Source organism: Emydura macquarii, unplaced genomic scaffold (assembly GCF_026122565.2).
Source record: "Emydura macquarii macquarii isolate MOO-44397 ecotype Brisbane River unplaced genomic scaffold, CSIRO-AGI_Emac_v2 contig_1353, whole genome shotgun sequence".
Lineage (NCBI taxonomy): Eukaryota > Metazoa > Chordata > Testudines > Chelidae > Emydura > Emydura macquarii.
In genome coordinates this window covers 54,842-71,217 of record NW_027131490.1, presented here as the reverse complement: position 1 = coordinate 71,217, position 16,376 = coordinate 54,842, and the positions used below count along the sequence as shown (strand labels likewise).

Here is a 16,376-nt window from a genome sequence, read left to right as displayed (position 1 = left end):
TTGTGGTGTTTGTGTTTATAAGGTAGTATTTCCAAAGATTGGTGCCTATGTATTTTCCCAGTCATCTCATGTGACCTTAAATATCACTTTCTTAAATCAATTTACTCAACAGGTCTCCACAACAGGATAAATTCCAGTACCACTGGTAGCAAATGTCTGGATAATACTGATCAGTAAATATAAATACAGTGTATATATGATATATATATATATATATATATATATATATATATATATATAAGTCTTCCTAATGCTGCAAATGGCATAAGGAGAGTTGTAACAGAGTGGCTTGCCTTGTGGTCTGGAGAGCCTGAGGCTAAGCCAATCCTGATTTCAGAATAAGCCGCATCTAAGAGGAATCAGGTGATTCCAACATAAAAGGAGCAGGCAGTTAAAATGAAGGGCATAAGCATAGGAAACTGCAGCTATCCTTGTAGGCACTGCAGGGAGTAGTAAGAAGGCTCCTGAGTGAGCAGGTGGAAGGCACCCCCTGAGAGAACCTGTGGAGAAGGACAAATTCCAGGCAGGAGGTACTGGGCAGCAGACAGGCCCGCTGGGAGGAGGTGCAGAGCACTATTGTACCTGGGATGAAGACTGTGACTACTTGTGTTCTATTTTCAAAGACTGTGTTGTTTTGGAGTACCAGGAGAGAGAGACTGAACTAGGGCTGAGCCTGGGGGGGAGGGCACAGTCTGAATCTAGAACACTAAATATATTGGACTGCCTTGTAGGATTGTTGAATTACGTGTGGACTGTGGAGTTCTTCAGTGGTGCTGAAGAGGGAAAACAGAGGGATGTCTCTGCAAAAAGGAACCCTGGCCACGAAGGGGGAGTTTAGGGACAGCTGCCCATGTTACAAGAATATGTGGCCTAACAAAGCATAGGAATGTGAGTCAGGAATAGATTGGCAAATAATACATCCATGGATATCCACTCCGGTTTAAAAATATGCTTTGGGCATGCTCACATCCCTTTTCCCTCCCCTTTAGTGAACACATCCTCACTTAGGTTAGATACGCAACTTTGAAATATTGCAGAAATTGAATATTATATTAAAACCAGATGTGTTCGTACATTCATTCAGTTAGGGATTAAGAGTGATACCATGTGACAAATCACAGTTAACACAGCTTTACTGGCAAATGTTGAAAACTCATTAAGAAATGATCATAAACAGTCCACAAAGTTTTAAAATAATCACAAACAAAATGATTCATGAAATAATTCCAAATAACGAATACATTTCAGGCAATTATATGCTGGCTGCCATGGATATTTCATGAGCACAAAAGAAGCTAAATTCCGCAGGTAATGTTTTGTAAAATGTTCCTTAACTATAGTTAGAAAACCTGGGATCTGTTCTCGGTTTTGCCACGAGACTTGCTCAAAGCTACACAGCAAGTCTTTTGACCAACACTTTCAAAAGTGGCTACTAGTTGTAGTGGGTCATCTTAACACACCTTTAGTCTGATTTCAATGTGCTTTTTGAATCTCAGGTTCACCAGCTCTGAAATGTCATCATAAGATTACCTGCCTTACGAAGGTTAGCTCACTACTGTTTGTAAAATATCTTTTGGACTGAACAGTATCTGTTCAGACTAAAGGCCCATATTTTAATATATTTTAGGTATTGCCCCATTCAGTGTTGCAAGGCCTAAGTCCCATTTTCAAAAGTAACTTGGGAACTTAGGCACCTAAGTCCCATTGACTTTCACTGACACTTAGGCTCCTAAATTTGCAAGTCACTTTTGAAAGTGGGACTTAACCATCTAAATCACATAAGCCTTGAAACACTGAACAGAGCAACACATAAATACCTTTTTTAAAAAGCTGGGGTAAAATCCTTAGAATTCAGATTCTACAGTGGAAAATGTCTCTGTAGTGCCTACTTCAACCCTTACATGTGCAAAATTTGTTCCTAATAGTAAGGCATATATGGGAGGTACATATCTGGGAGGGAGGGAGCTTTCCAGAGATTGACCCTACGGAAAGCTAATAACAGCCTTTATTCCAAACTGTCAAACCACCTACTTTCTTTCATACGATAAACATATTTATAACAAGAAACTCAATATTGGTAATGCCAGATCGCCGAAGGTTTCAGTTTTGTTTCAAGTAACAGGAAAAAAAAAAAAAACCCGCTGCTATTTCCAAAGACCATTCCTTTGGGAAATCTTTTAGTTCTTTTTGCTTTAAGAAAAACATCAGGTTTTAATCTGATCTCCTAAATGTGCTATCAATTTAGTGACATTTGGAAATGTCTATCTCTAGTCCTAAATGTACCATACAATATCCCAGTGCTTAGCGCTTTACACCTAAGAGGTTTTGAAGTTGGAGTAAGCTATTAAAAGCTCAAATTTTAATACTTGACTCAGGCAAATCAATAAGATTTGGAACAATATTTACTCTTATTCAAAACGCCCTGAGTAATGCCATAGTTTAGTCAGTGTGTCCTTCTTTCTCTCTTATACCTGTTTGCTAATAATACAAGACACTCACTAACAAATTCCTCTGTCATTATGCCACCAAAACCAGACTGAAATCTTCTAGAAAATTGGATTGTTGACATTCTTGAGTTGTGCAGTTACATATACCAGATGAGGATGAAAGATTATAACCTAAGTACATAAAGTCCTATTAAAAAAAAAAGTCATCAGGATTCATGGCCAGTGTTTTCTTCATCCTCACCATGTACACAACAGGTGTGGTGGTGGCTGGTTATGTATAGCTGGGTTCTTAGGTGCTCGATGCCTACTCTGTCTTTAGTTGACGGATCACTTAACACAGTGTTATTATTTTGTGTTGCTCTTCTGTTGTATTTTAGTGTCAGGATGAACCATAGTTGTTTTATGGCAGCAGAGCAAGCATGTATATATCTCTATAGAGACAGACAGCTATATTGCTTTGGGTGCCTTCGTGTTATCTATAACCTTACAAGGACTTGTGACTTATTTTGGAATTTACATTTTAAGTTGACAACTAGCAAGTTAGTGACAAACTCAGCTACTTTTTATTCAGTAAATTATTCATAAGGTGCACTATACTTCTAAAATGATTTGGGAGAAGATGAGGAAAATATATGCTAAATGCTATAGGCAGGATCATGCTACCATCACACCACAGATCCTTAAATGAAAGGGGCTGTCCACCTGGATATATCTCCATACATTGAAATTTAGAGTGCTCTCGTTCCCTTCACTGCAGCTGATAATGTTAAGGAAAGGAGGACGAAGATGGTCCCAGATACTGTGGGATGAGAGGTCCCACCAAATCTCCATTGCCTCTTTAGCAGATGAACTGCTGCTGATGGAGGAGGAAGAAGGTGGATGGCAGTTATAATAAGGATGAGACACACATGAGTGAAGGTAAGTCACTGATCTTTATTTCACAGCTCCAGTCTTATATGGGCCAGTGTCACCATGCCTCAGTGGGTCACAGCTGAGAATGCCAGATTCAGGACAGACTTTTTAGAAATAGAGCAGACTCCCCCTAAACTGGTGGTTATTCTATCATTAGATTAAACCGAGCCAGTAACAAAAGTGAGCTTCTGTATCACCACACTGGCTAACAAGAAGTCAAAAATGCCGTCTCTTTAAACATTCCAGCCCTTGGCTCACTACCCAGCCATTGGACTTTTCATTATGAGTGGTTACGGAAACCAATTTAATCAGATATAGGGTCCTTTCAATCCCAGGGGGCAGCCACTTAACCAGGTCAATATATTAACTCTGTTCCTACCCATTATCATGCTGATTTCAATCCTTTAGTAACTAAAAACTAAAGGTTTAATATATAAAAAAAGAAGAGATTTATTGAATGGTTAAAGGAACATATACACACAAGTGATTTTCATTGTTCATAGATCAGCATCACAACAGTAATGGAATAAACTGCTAGCTTGTGAAAGTCTCTTGAATCATCTAAACAGATTAGGGGTCATCAGTCTTTGTTTAGAGATTCCTTGTTAAAAATCCAGTCCAGGGAAATGAAGACAAAATGGAGATATATCAGGGGTCTTTTATATCCCTTGCCATGCACACGGAATTTTACAGTCCCAGACAAAGCCCACAGCCCCTGTTTGTGCAAAGTTACTGGCCCAAGATGGAGTCCAGGGTTATATGAACATATCACATGTCCTTACATGGTTTTCTGAGTCGCAGGAGTGTCCATTGGCCCCTCACTGTTGGAGGCATCCTCAGGAAGAGCTATCTGGACAGGATGAGTGTCCTCAATGGTCCATTTTGAGAGCTGAGTGTCGTTGATGAGCCATCAACCATAGTTGTCTAGCCTTGATGTAAATTCTTCTGTCTGGGGGTGTCCCCCAGAACTACAACACCTGTGTAAGATACAAGTACATAGCCAATATTCATAACTTCAGATACAAAGATGCCAAATGGATTTAACAAGGATAATCATATTTAATAGATTATAACTTTTTCCATTACATCTTACATAATACACTTTATAAAATCATTGTTGCAATTGTATAACAGTGGAACTATCAATGATATAAGTGGTCATAGTCAATCATACAGCTTCACAGCCAGTGGCCAATGATTTCTGTGGCAACTATTGCAGTAGACCCCACTTGACCCAGCAGCTGGAAGCCAAAGTTATTTTGCTCTCACTCAGGGGTGCTGGAACAATTTTTATAGTGGGGGTGCAGGTGCTGAGAATGTTTGTTACTACTTCAAGCACCCTTAGTTCCAGCGCCACTGCTCTCACTCTTTCCAGAACCCCTGTCTACCCAGCCACCCACACACTTTCCTCTCTAGTGCAAATTTAAGTATATGCATATTAATATTTTAGCCATGCTGATGTCCATGCCACTAGTATAAACAATCAGACTGTCAGTAATAGGATTTTTAGGATCACTTTTCACTTGAAGATTCTCAAGAGATATAATGCAATAATGTAGATTTGATCATTTCCACTCAACTATAAATATAGATTTGGCTGGCATTTTGAATTTTGCTTAATTTGTTAGATTTCATTATGAGATTTGGTGTGACACTCTGTTCTTCAAATAGCACCATGTAACCCCCATATTCACCATTGTCATAATTATGATATGTTTTATACAAAGTATGACTTGTGAGGTATCATTTTAAAAATCTTGATCTGTTGAACATTAAAATCCTGATGGATTGTGTGGGCTATCATTATATGTGAAGTTATGAAGTATTGCAATATGTATTACTGAAATATGTTGTGAGGTTGGGAGACGCCCACAGCCAACCTTTCAATTGCAACAAAGGACCAGCCAGACATGTGCTGATGGCCCTTTAAAGGGAATCCATTCTACCAAAGGCCATCCCAGAGACTTCTCAGAGAGAGCACGTGAAATGGAGTCTGCCTGACCAATGGGGTCTCCTAACCTCCATGTCACAGAAAAGATTTTTTTAGTGAGTTGGAAGAAGATATAAAGAGAGACAGTGACATCGTCCCTTGGCCTCTCTTCTCCCCTCCCAATCTTAACACCTGGAAGACCAAGACTTTGAACTGGGGAACAGTCCCAGTCTGTCCTAGATCTGTCAAACATTGTTTGATTCAACTCTTGCCTAGATGAAAAGTTTAGGATTCAGAATGAGTGTTTACCTTTTATTTTCTGACCTTTATGCCTACCACTCATAATCACTTATTAATCTATCTTTCTGTAGTTAATAAGTCTGTTTTATATTTTACCATGTGGACGCGCCCCTGGAAGCAGGGAACAGCGTCTGGGCTTCTCCCTCTGGGTCCTCCTCAGAGGGGGACCACCCCTCCCAGCTACCTCACGCCGGGAGCAGTCTTGAGCCCCTTTTCCAGGCTAGTACTCTTTCGCCCGGCCCTCAGGCAGGGCTGGCAAGTTAAGCAGGCTGCTCTCTGGAGCGGTATGAAGGGTGAGACTCTCTCAGGGTTGTTAGGGAAGGGGGACACAGGCCCACCTGTCTCCACTGCGTCCCAGTCCAGGGCCCTTGCAGTGGCAAAAGGGCATTTGACATGGGGTCAGCGGGGCTCCTGCCGCAACATGCCGCCCGGGTTGCCCCAGACTCAGCCATGAACTTGTGGCTACCCCTGGGCTTCTTCCTCCCCAAAATCCCGGTATCTGCCTCCTTTGGGTCGCTGGGGCATGGTAATCCTACGAGGCCCTCTTCATCCACGGGTGGCAGCTCTGGCAGCTCCATGGGTTCATCTTCGGAGGGCAGCTCTTCCAAGTCCTCCGGCCCCCAGGCCGTGGGCAGGGCCGGTAAGTTCTCCAGGTCCCAGACAGGCCCTCCTCGGGCTCTCAGGCCGTGGGTGTCTCAGGTGGGCTCTCCTCGGGCTCCCAGGCTGGGGTTAAGACCGGCCGCTCCTTTTCAGCGTAGGTCTCTGGCCTGGCCTTAGCTAGGGGCTCAGGACAAGAGGCATCCTTCTCTCTCAGCTGTCTTCTCTTGACTGGGCTCACAGGCCTGGCTTTTAAAGGCCTGGCTCCGCCCCCCCACCCTGCTTCTGGTGAGGTGGGGACCCTGGGACTTTTAAAGGCCTGGACCCGCCCACCTGTTTCCGGTCAGGGTTTCTCCTTTGGGGCTCTATCAGCCAGGGTGGGTCTGGCTCCCCCTCTGGGTCCTCCTCAGAGGGGGACCACCCATCCCGGCTACACACCTAAAACAATATGTTTTGGTTGAAGTGCTTGGGAAATCTCAGCTCAATTTACAAAGGACAGTGTGTGCCCACTCCACAGTGAGGGGAGTGGCAAACTACTTAATGCACTTGCACTGCTCAAGGGAATCTTGAGCAGTCTAAGATGGTACAGTCCTGGGTTGTAGGGCTGGAAGGGGGAGAGAGAAATTGGCTGGAATCTCTCTATTGATGGTTCATGAGTGGCTGGGAGATCATTCATGTAACATAGTTGGGTGTGTCCTTGCTTGTGGATGTCTATGTAAGTGCAATGCCTATCAGAAGCTGGTAGCTTGACATCAGTGTCCCAAGAAGCCTACGTTGGTGCATCTGGAGGGCTCAGCAGTCCCACAGTCCAGGTTGCACCCTGGGGATCCCATCACAATTGGGTAAAATTTTCAAAAGTGCCTAAGTGATTTAAGAATCTAACCACCATTTAGAGCCATAAGCAAATGTCACTACTTTGAGCAACACCAGCCAAAGAAGTAATATATTTTCTAAGTGCTAAAAAATGAGTTCTGAGTTTTATCTTTTCTCTTTAAAATTTCCCCATATTAGACATGTTCAGGGAAGGAAAAGGGACAATTTTTACTCTGCTTTAGAATAACTAGAAGGGCATATGCTTTACAAACTCCAGAAAAAAATCATATTTGATAATTGCAGTTTAGTTCTTAAAATACTGATATGTTGTCCATGAAACTATTAAGCAGAGACATACCTAATTTTTCAAGCATATCTGACCAAATTGGGGCTTTTGATCTGCACTCTTGGTGTGACCTACCTCAATAGTCTGCAAGGCAGTATGTAGTTTTGTATATTTATACTGTAGCTCTTCAAACAGGAGTTACACAACTGTGAACTGGCTGTAAGTAACAGCACTTCCATTTCCATTTGTCATTATTGTTAGATAATAGAAACTGAGGCAGGAGATAGTCCCAGCATTATTTCCAAGACAGGAGGTGCTGGATTACAGTGGAAGGAAAAGCAAACTACTGGTAGATTGGGGAACTGTATCATTGCTAGCAATAGCAAGTAACACTGGGAAAATCTGTCTCTAATGACTATTTAGCTTGCATTCCACAAATGCTGGACCAACTCCATCTTACACTGTTAAAAATGCTTAAACATCTTTTTACCTTAACAGAATATGCAGAAAATTAAAATTAATAGAAATCCTGAAACAAACTTAAAAAAAAACCCCTAGTGATTAAGTATCCAATATGGACTAAATTCTACTTTTGGGAAGATAAAAATTAATAACCTAGAGGACAGTGCCCCCAATACAGATCAGTAAGAACATCATGTGGTCTATACCTGTGCTAGTCAAGTAGAAACTCTCAAACCCTTTACATTCCTCCATTATATTGGACATAAATACAGTGGTTAGCACCAGAGGAAGGGGAATACATATCTACTTCACTGCAATATCTCCTTGTCAGAGTTTGCCAACACCTGCCTTCTGAAAGGCCCACCTGGGGGTAACTGACTGCCTGAAGTGGCTACTTAAATGTTAATTTGTAAATGAGGTAATCTTTTTATTGAGGCTACGTGCTGAGCGTAGTTAGGGAAGGACCCTGATTTAATTGGGGGTTGGTCTTGCTTTGAGTAGGGAGTTGAACTAGATCACCTTCCAACCATAATCTTCGTGATGCTATGAGCCTCAAGGAGACTGAAGGCTCCTGAAGAGAGGAGTTCACCACAGAAGGGAGTCCAGAAGGTGTTCTTCTAGAGTTAGAAGATTCCCAAAGGAACAGCTGCAGAAAGCACACACCCAGGAAAGGCTAGTTTCAGCAAAAGATCTTCCAAACAGTGGCAGAAAGCCCAGCCTTCCAGGAATGACATGCTGCCCCAGGAAAGAACTGCAGGAGACAAACCTCCATGGATCCTGGACTACTACCCAGGTAGTGGAAAGAATCCTGACTCAGTGACAGGAACCTAAGATGAGAGAATTCTGCTGGTGAATGACCTGGAGAGAGGTGAGCAGTGGACTCAGATGGAACACATAAACTAAGACTGACTTGGTCTCCCAGATAAGATGGTGGAATGAAGGTTTTGTTTATACTTGTGTTGGCCTTTTCTGTTAATAAAAGAGACCCGCCAAAGGGGGCCCCTTGTTAATATCTAAATGTCTTGTTTAAACCCCAGTTGAGGGAAAGTCATGACAGGGCTCATCTGTGGTGTCATGCTTGGACACAAGGGGGCACTCTGGAATGGCCTGCACTATAACACACATTTTAAATATAGGAAATACTGTATACCAATCATTCTCTGTACTATACATACATAAGTTTTTCCCTTCTGGGACACTTAGAATCTTTCCCTCTCTCTTATGCATGTGCATAGACGCGCACACAACCCCTATATTAAGTGAACATAATATTGAAAAGTGAAACACTCAAAAGTTAGAAAATGACAAAATTGAGGTTGCCTGGGCAACCTTAATTCACCCCCCTTGTGTGAAAGGGTTATGATCTTTAATTAGATAATCACTATATTTTCCATAGGACTCCTGTCCATTTAGTAAACAGGAAGAACCTAAGCTGGGGTGAATCAGGGATGTGTAGTGAAGGACTGTGTTGTCTGTAGGACCCTGCCTTATTTGCTTCAGGAGTTGGAAAGCATGTGGTGAAAGAGACAGGGGTTTGCAGGAAGAGAGAGGCCGGTCTCACTATTAAAGTAGTTGAATAATTCCCTTGAGAACTGAATTCTATCCCTGCCTCTACCACAGAGTTCCTATATGTTACTGAAAAATTTACTTAAATCAGAATGTTCACACTTGGATACTAATTATATGCCCTTCATCATAGATGTCCAACATGAGACACAAGGAATCAGATTTGCAGAAGTGATGAGTATTTACAGCTGCAACTGAAGTTGATTGGAGCTGAGCTTTGAACATATTATGTTCTATGTAATGCTAAGTACTCTTGAAAAATCAAGGCCTCAGTGTCTCAACTTGGGTACTCAAAATTCATAGACACTTTTTACAATTTTGGCTGTAATCTCTCTATGTATCTCATCTGTAAAATAGGGATAATACATTTTTTCACAGGTCTGATGTGAAGATAAATTCATCATTGTTCGTGAATCCACCCATGAAAGCATAGAAACACCCAAGAAGAAATTATTAATTTTGTATTCAGTTCAGGGTTTGAATAGTGTTAAGGCCTGGGGCCACATGATGAATGAGGATAAAAAGGGATATTGAATAACTGCTCACTCACTGAATACGACAGGGTTCCTGGGGAAAAATAATATTTGATCATGCAATTAAAGGCTGTATCACGATGCTTATGCATGAGAGGAAAATTAAGGTTGCATAGACAACCTTAATTCTGGCATTTCCTAACTTTTGAGTGTTTGACTTTACAACATTAATGTTCTTTAAGTATAGTGCAGTTTATAAGTATTATTGAAACGAATTGTATCCTTTTTCAATACTTGGCATTTCAAGTACTAAAAGCAAGATTTTTTCCCATATTTTTTATTTTGAATGTAATATCTGACTTGAAGATACTTAGAATTTGTACATACATGCGTTTTGATTTGGGGGCATTTTTTTTATCTGGGATGTCTTTGAAGGTAATCAATTTAAACCTGAATGATGAGGATGAACTCTGAGGACTATGAACTATGAGGTAATCAATTTAAACCTGAATGAACCTGAACCATGAGGACTGCACTTTTACTGGAGTCTACAACATTGCTGTGGCCCTGTTCATCCTTGGGTATTAGAGAGACAAGGTGGGTGAAGTAATATCCTTTACCCACCTTGTCTCTCTTTGACTGGAGTGGCAATTCTACTTTATTGAGTTACTTGGAGTTTATTATGTGGGATTCAAATAGGGATTTCTGGTCTTTTAATGCAGAAACTGATAGCAGTTTTTTCTCTCCAGGAAAATCTCATCTCAGGCTCAGCAAAACAAAGTAAGACTATACTAGAATCTCCTTCCAAGCTATTTCAGACACTGTTTAAAGTTAGGTCCCAATCCTGCAATGGATTCTGTGTGGGTGAACCTCTATGCAAAGGATCACAGAGTGCAAAGATCTGCTCATCTTGAGTGTTTTGCAGAAATAGGGCCTTAGACTTTTAAGTTGCCTGTATCTCAAGTTCTCAAAGCCTTACTGATACTTTATATATCTAGTACAATTGTACTTAGGCTCAACTTGAGGGGAAAATATCGCATTAGCAGATTTGTATTATTTTTAATTCTTATGTGAGGCAGAAAACTTGCAATGAGTGAAGTAAAAGCAAAACAAGAAACCTTGAACTATTTTAAGTACAAAAGAGCAACTTCTGGTCCCCCAAAATTCTTTTTATTGTGGGAGGGAAAAGCATCCACTGTAGCATCCTAGTTAAGCAGCTAGTGTTATAGTACCAATGCTTTATATTCCATCCCCATCCCACCCCATGCCATATTATCTCCGTTAATTTCAGTTGAGTTACCCTGCTGGGCATTAATATGGCCCAATCTGTATCAATCACATAACAGAGGCTCCAACTAAATGTACACCCCAAATAATATTTTTTTTAAAAGGGAGCAAAAAAAGCAACCATGACTAAAAAGGGTGATTAGAGGCCAAAAAAAAAAAAAAAAAAAAAAACCTTTAAAAGCTGAAAGTTAAATTCTGACTAGGAAAATAGAAAGCAGCATAAAACTCAAGCAAATCAAGTGTAAAAGTATAATTAGGCAGGCAAAAAAGAATTAGCAAAAGACACAAAAATCAAATAACTTGTTTTTAAGTACATCAGAAACAGGAAGCCTGCCAAACAATCTGTAAGGCCACCTAAAGGAGAACTCAAGGAAGCAAAGGTCATTGCAGAGATGCTAGATTCATTCTTTGCATCAGTCTTCACTACAGAGGATGGAAGGGAGATTCCCACATAGTCAAAGTATTTTAGGTGACAAATCTTAGGAACTATCACAGATTGAGGTGTCATTAGAGGCGGTTTTGGAACAAATTGATACAAATTACACAGTACTAAGTTACAAGGACCAGATGAGATTCACCCAAGAGCTTAGAAGGAACTCAAAGGTGAAATTGCTGAACTACTAACTATGGTGTATAATCTATCGCTTAAATCAGCGTTGTACCAAATGACTGGAGGATAGCTAATGCAATGATGATTTTTTTAAAATAACAAAAAAGGCTCCAGAGGCTATCCTGTCAAGTACAGGATAGTAAACATAGCTTCAGTACCAGGCAAATTGGTTGAAACTATAGTAAAGAACAAAATAATCAGACACATAGATAAACACGATATGTTGGGGAAGAGACAATGGCTTTTGTAAAGGGAAATCATGCTTCACCAATCTATTAGAATTCTTTCAGTGTGTCAACAATCATGCAGACAAGGTGGATCCAGTAGATATAGTGTACTTGGACTTTCAGAAAGTCTTTGATAAGGTCCCACCACAAAGGATATTATGAAAGAAAGTAGTCATGAATAAGAGGGAAGGTTTTCTCATGGATCAGTAACTGTTTAAAAGGGAAACAAAGGGTAGCAATAAATGATCAGTTTTCAAAGTGAAGAGAAGTAAATGGTAGGGTTCCCAAGGATTTGAACTGGGTCCAGTGTAGTTCAACATACTGATAAATGATCTGGAAAAGGAATTGAATAGTGAGCTGAGAAAATGTGCAGACAATACAGAATTACTCAAGATAAGTAAATCCATAGCTGACTGCGAAGACTAAAAAGGAATGTCATTAAATGGATGACTAGGCAACAAAATGGCAGATGAAATTCAGTTTTCATAAGTCCAGTGTAATGCATATTGGAAAACATAATCCCAACTATATATACAAAATGATGGGCTCTAAATTAGCTGTCACCACTCAATAAAGATATTTTTGAATCATTGTGTATAGGTTTCTGAAAGCATTTGCTCAACATTTGCAGTCAAAAAAAAAAAAAGCTAACAATCTTATTAACCATTAGGAAAGGGATAGATAATAAAACAGAAAACATTATAAAGCCATAGTATGCCCACACCTTGAATACTGCATGCAGTTATGGTTGCCCCCTCTCAAAAAAGATATTTTAGAATTGGAAAAAGTAAAGAGAATGTCAAGAAAAATGATTAGGTGTATGGAACACTTTCATACTAGGAGAGATTGAAAAGATTGGGACTATTCTGCTTAGAAAAGAGACAACTAAGGGAGAATATGATAGAGGTCTATAAAATCATGAATGGTGTAGAGAAAGTGAATAAGGAAGTATTATTTACCCTTTCGTAGAACACAAGAGCTAGAGGTCTCTAATGAAATTAATAGGCAGTCAGTATAAAACAATAAAGGAAGTACTTCTTCACACAATGCACAGCCATCCTGTGGAACTTGTTGCCAGGGGATGTTGTGAAGGCCAAGATTATAACTGGGTTCAATAAAGAATTTGATAAGTTCATAGAGGATATGTCCATCAATGGCAATTAGCCAAAATGGGCAGGGATGCAACTCCATGCTGTAGATACCCCTAAACCTCCAGCTGCCAGAAGCTGGGACTGGACAATAAGGGATCATTCACTCGATAAGTGTTCTGTTCTATTCATTCCCTCTGGAGCATCTGGCATTGGCCACTGGTGGAAGATAAGATACTGGGCTAGATGGATCATTGGTCTGATTCGATATGGCCATTCTTATGTTTTTAATCTATTGTGTTCCTAGACTTGATTCTCTTTTCACTTATGATGAGGTTACTCAGAAACCTGAAATATTGGTAAAACTGGTGTAAGGGGAACTGAATGAGGCTCTAGAGTTAATAGGCTTTTACTGTAAATCCTTGAATCAAGTTAGAATATAGCTATGTTCAGAGTACCAGTACCAATCTATTTTTATCCTCTTCCAAACAGTTTCAGTCATAGTTTGGAGAACTAAATTAACTGAATAAACAAAGTTTACATTTCAGCTTTGATTCTCTACTCTCAAAGGCCACCACTTTTACTTTCCAGATATCACAAATGGACAAAATATTTACTAAAGCTAAAGAGAAAGTATTTCAATTTCACAGATTATTTTGATATTTCAAAATGGGGTCTGATTTGAACCAAAACCCCAAATTTCAAAATTCTCCTGGAAAGTGAATGGAGCAGCATACCCTGGAAACTCTGGTGTCTTTGATTCTATGGCAGTCTTCATGGTGAGATGCGAGGAGGCAGGCAGGCAAGATGACAGGAAACCAGGTTTCCTGTTCAATTTTAAGCCTGACTGGTTTTCAGAGAAACGTCATCAAATCAACCTGTCTCCACAAATCTTTTTAGATTTTGTGAATTGGTAATTTCCAACTAAACATTTTTCATTAAAGTTTTGCCAACCAGCTCCAGTATTTATATTCATCAAATAAATCACTTACCAAGGGCAAATGTTCTGAAAGCAGCTGGCCAGACTTCAGAGTGGAAGTGGGCAACTGCATCAGCTCAAAACGGGATGGAGAACAAACTGGTCAGTACAAGCATATTTAAATATTTGTTACTTTACTCTCATGAAAGTAAAGTAGTTAGGTAGAGTAGCTGCCAAGAAGGTTTACATTTGTGATCACAGCCACAAGATAGAACCCAAGGAGAGCTGGGGAATATTGCACAAAAATATAAATAAATTGGCAAATATTCACTCAAATTTAAATGCATTCATTTCAGCAATGCTCACTCCCATTATGTGTTTCAGTATGACTGAATTTTATTTACATGAATATTCACAGGTAATATAAAAGTTGCATATTCAACCTAATATTAAATTGCGTATGCAAAAATCAGCATTGGATTCTTATCACATGTCCAATCAGGGAACTGAAATAAGTTATCTGACCACTTACAACTAATGACCACTTCTTGGATACCAAGTACTTGTAGCAAACTGTAAATGTTCAATAAACAGAGTTAAAAATGTCAAGGAGAAAAAAATCTTCATATACTTTCAAATAATGAATAACTCAGAAGAAATTATTATCTTGCAGATGTTTTGTGAGAAGAGAGAGAGGCTAAATGTATCAAATAAATCCAATTAATGAAGCAATTTGGTGGAAGGCCAGGATTAAACAAGAGGGACTCAAATAGCAAATGATCAAAATTTTAAATGTCATAGGTTTTGGTGAAGTTCCCTGTGATAGGGAAGAATCCATTATATGAAATTCTGGCAAATCCAAACTGTATAAACTATTTCAGCATTTGTGAACTCTACAGCCTTGTATTCTCCTTGGGGATATCCATTGTACTGTGAATTCATAAGAAATTAAAAATATTCTAATATAATACCAGTGGTCTGAGCATAAACAGAATCTTAAACATTTATTTGCTTCTTTTATACAAAAACAGAACATAATGATGTCTCCAAATGTTACAAGTTTCCAGCCTGGTTTTTTTTTTTTTTTTTTTTTTTTTTAATTTTGAGTGTTGTTAATGTTCTGTTGATCAAATTCAAGTACAATTATTTTGGAAAGCTCTTGGACCTTATCTACACTACAAAGGAAGTCAACCTATGTTCGACCGACTTACAGCTATCACAGTAATTACTGAAGTGGCTGATGTCCACACTACCCTCCTTGGGTCGATAGTGTGCATTCTCACCAGGAGCACTTCCACTGACCTAAGAGGGGCAGTGTGGGGAGCTGAGAGCCTGTTCCCTCAGTTCCCTGCCAGAATCCTGGCTGCCCCATAGGCACTTGGGCTCCTGGCAGACTACCCCCCCCATTCCCCATTCTCCTCTAGGAGCCAAGGGAAGCCACTGGGGCTTCTCTCCTCCCCATTCCCTACCAGGAGCTAGGGAAAGTCACCTGGGCTTCTCACTCTGATCAGCTCTCCTAGGAAGAGAGCTGGGTTCTAGCTGCCTGGCTTTCTTGTCAATAACCAATGTAAAGAATGCAGTGTCTACACTGACACAGTGTTGCCCTAACTACACCAGCATAAGCCCTATACCTCTTGTTGAGGTGATTTTATTAAGTCAGCATAACAGGGGAGTTACATCAGTGGGAGGAGCATTTCAGTGTATATACCTCTTTTGTTGACAAAAGCTGACTTTTGTTGACAAAACTGTAGTGTAGCCCAGCCCTTGATGTTGTCAGTTTCAGTTTTTAGTAACCCTGTAATAAATGCTTATCTTTTTAACACATGAAAGATGAACAAAGCTCAGATACAAAAAAGCTTTTTTGGCAAAGACCAAGATATCCTTCCCAGCCTTGAGTTGTTTCTTCTAAATCTGCCTGAACATTGGCAACTCTGGTAAACCAATGATCTTTCTTTAATTGAATTCACTTTCTTCTCCTGTCCCTCGCACAATTGATTAGTCAAACAATGGGGAACATGAAGATGGTGGAGAAGTGGGTGGGAGGCTAACAGACCATAATACATAGTCGCTATGTTAATTTGTTTAAATTTTCTCCTCTGTGAATTTAGTTCTTTTGCTGAATGTGGCAATACTGAAAGGGCAGTAGATTTAGCTATAATGGAGTCTTAAGGGGATTATGAGAGTCTTTTTACCTCAGCAATTCCTCTTTCTAAAAGAAATGGAAGGGTAGTAATTTTCAAATGTATTGATTTGAATTACTTTGATTAATTATGAGAATCAAGGTTATTAGCCTATTTTAGAATTACCTGAAATGTTTGTTACGATTGGGAGACGAGAAAGTGATAGAGTTGGCATTGGTATATAAACTATGTCAACATGAATTCTACAGGGTACCAAATATTGTTGATAAGATGAAGCTCAGTTCCACTATTACTAGAACTAATCCTGAACTTTAAAGG

At 39.8% G+C, this 16,376-nt stretch overlaps 1 long non-coding RNA gene across 1 annotated transcript in view; it reads left to right on the top strand.

Moving 5' to 3' along the window:
• The window catches only part of LOC137155372 (uncharacterized), a 95,623-nt gene extending 86,880 nt beyond the window's left edge, over positions 1 to 8,743 (top strand). The window contains exons 2-3 of the long non-coding RNA XR_010920442.1: positions 3,205 to 3,365; positions 8,249 to 8,743. This is a non-coding gene — a long non-coding RNA (uncharacterized lncRNA). The remainder of the gene's footprint in view (positions 1 to 3,204; positions 3,366 to 8,248) is intronic.
• Positions 8,744 to 16,376: the final 7,633 nt, after the last annotated feature.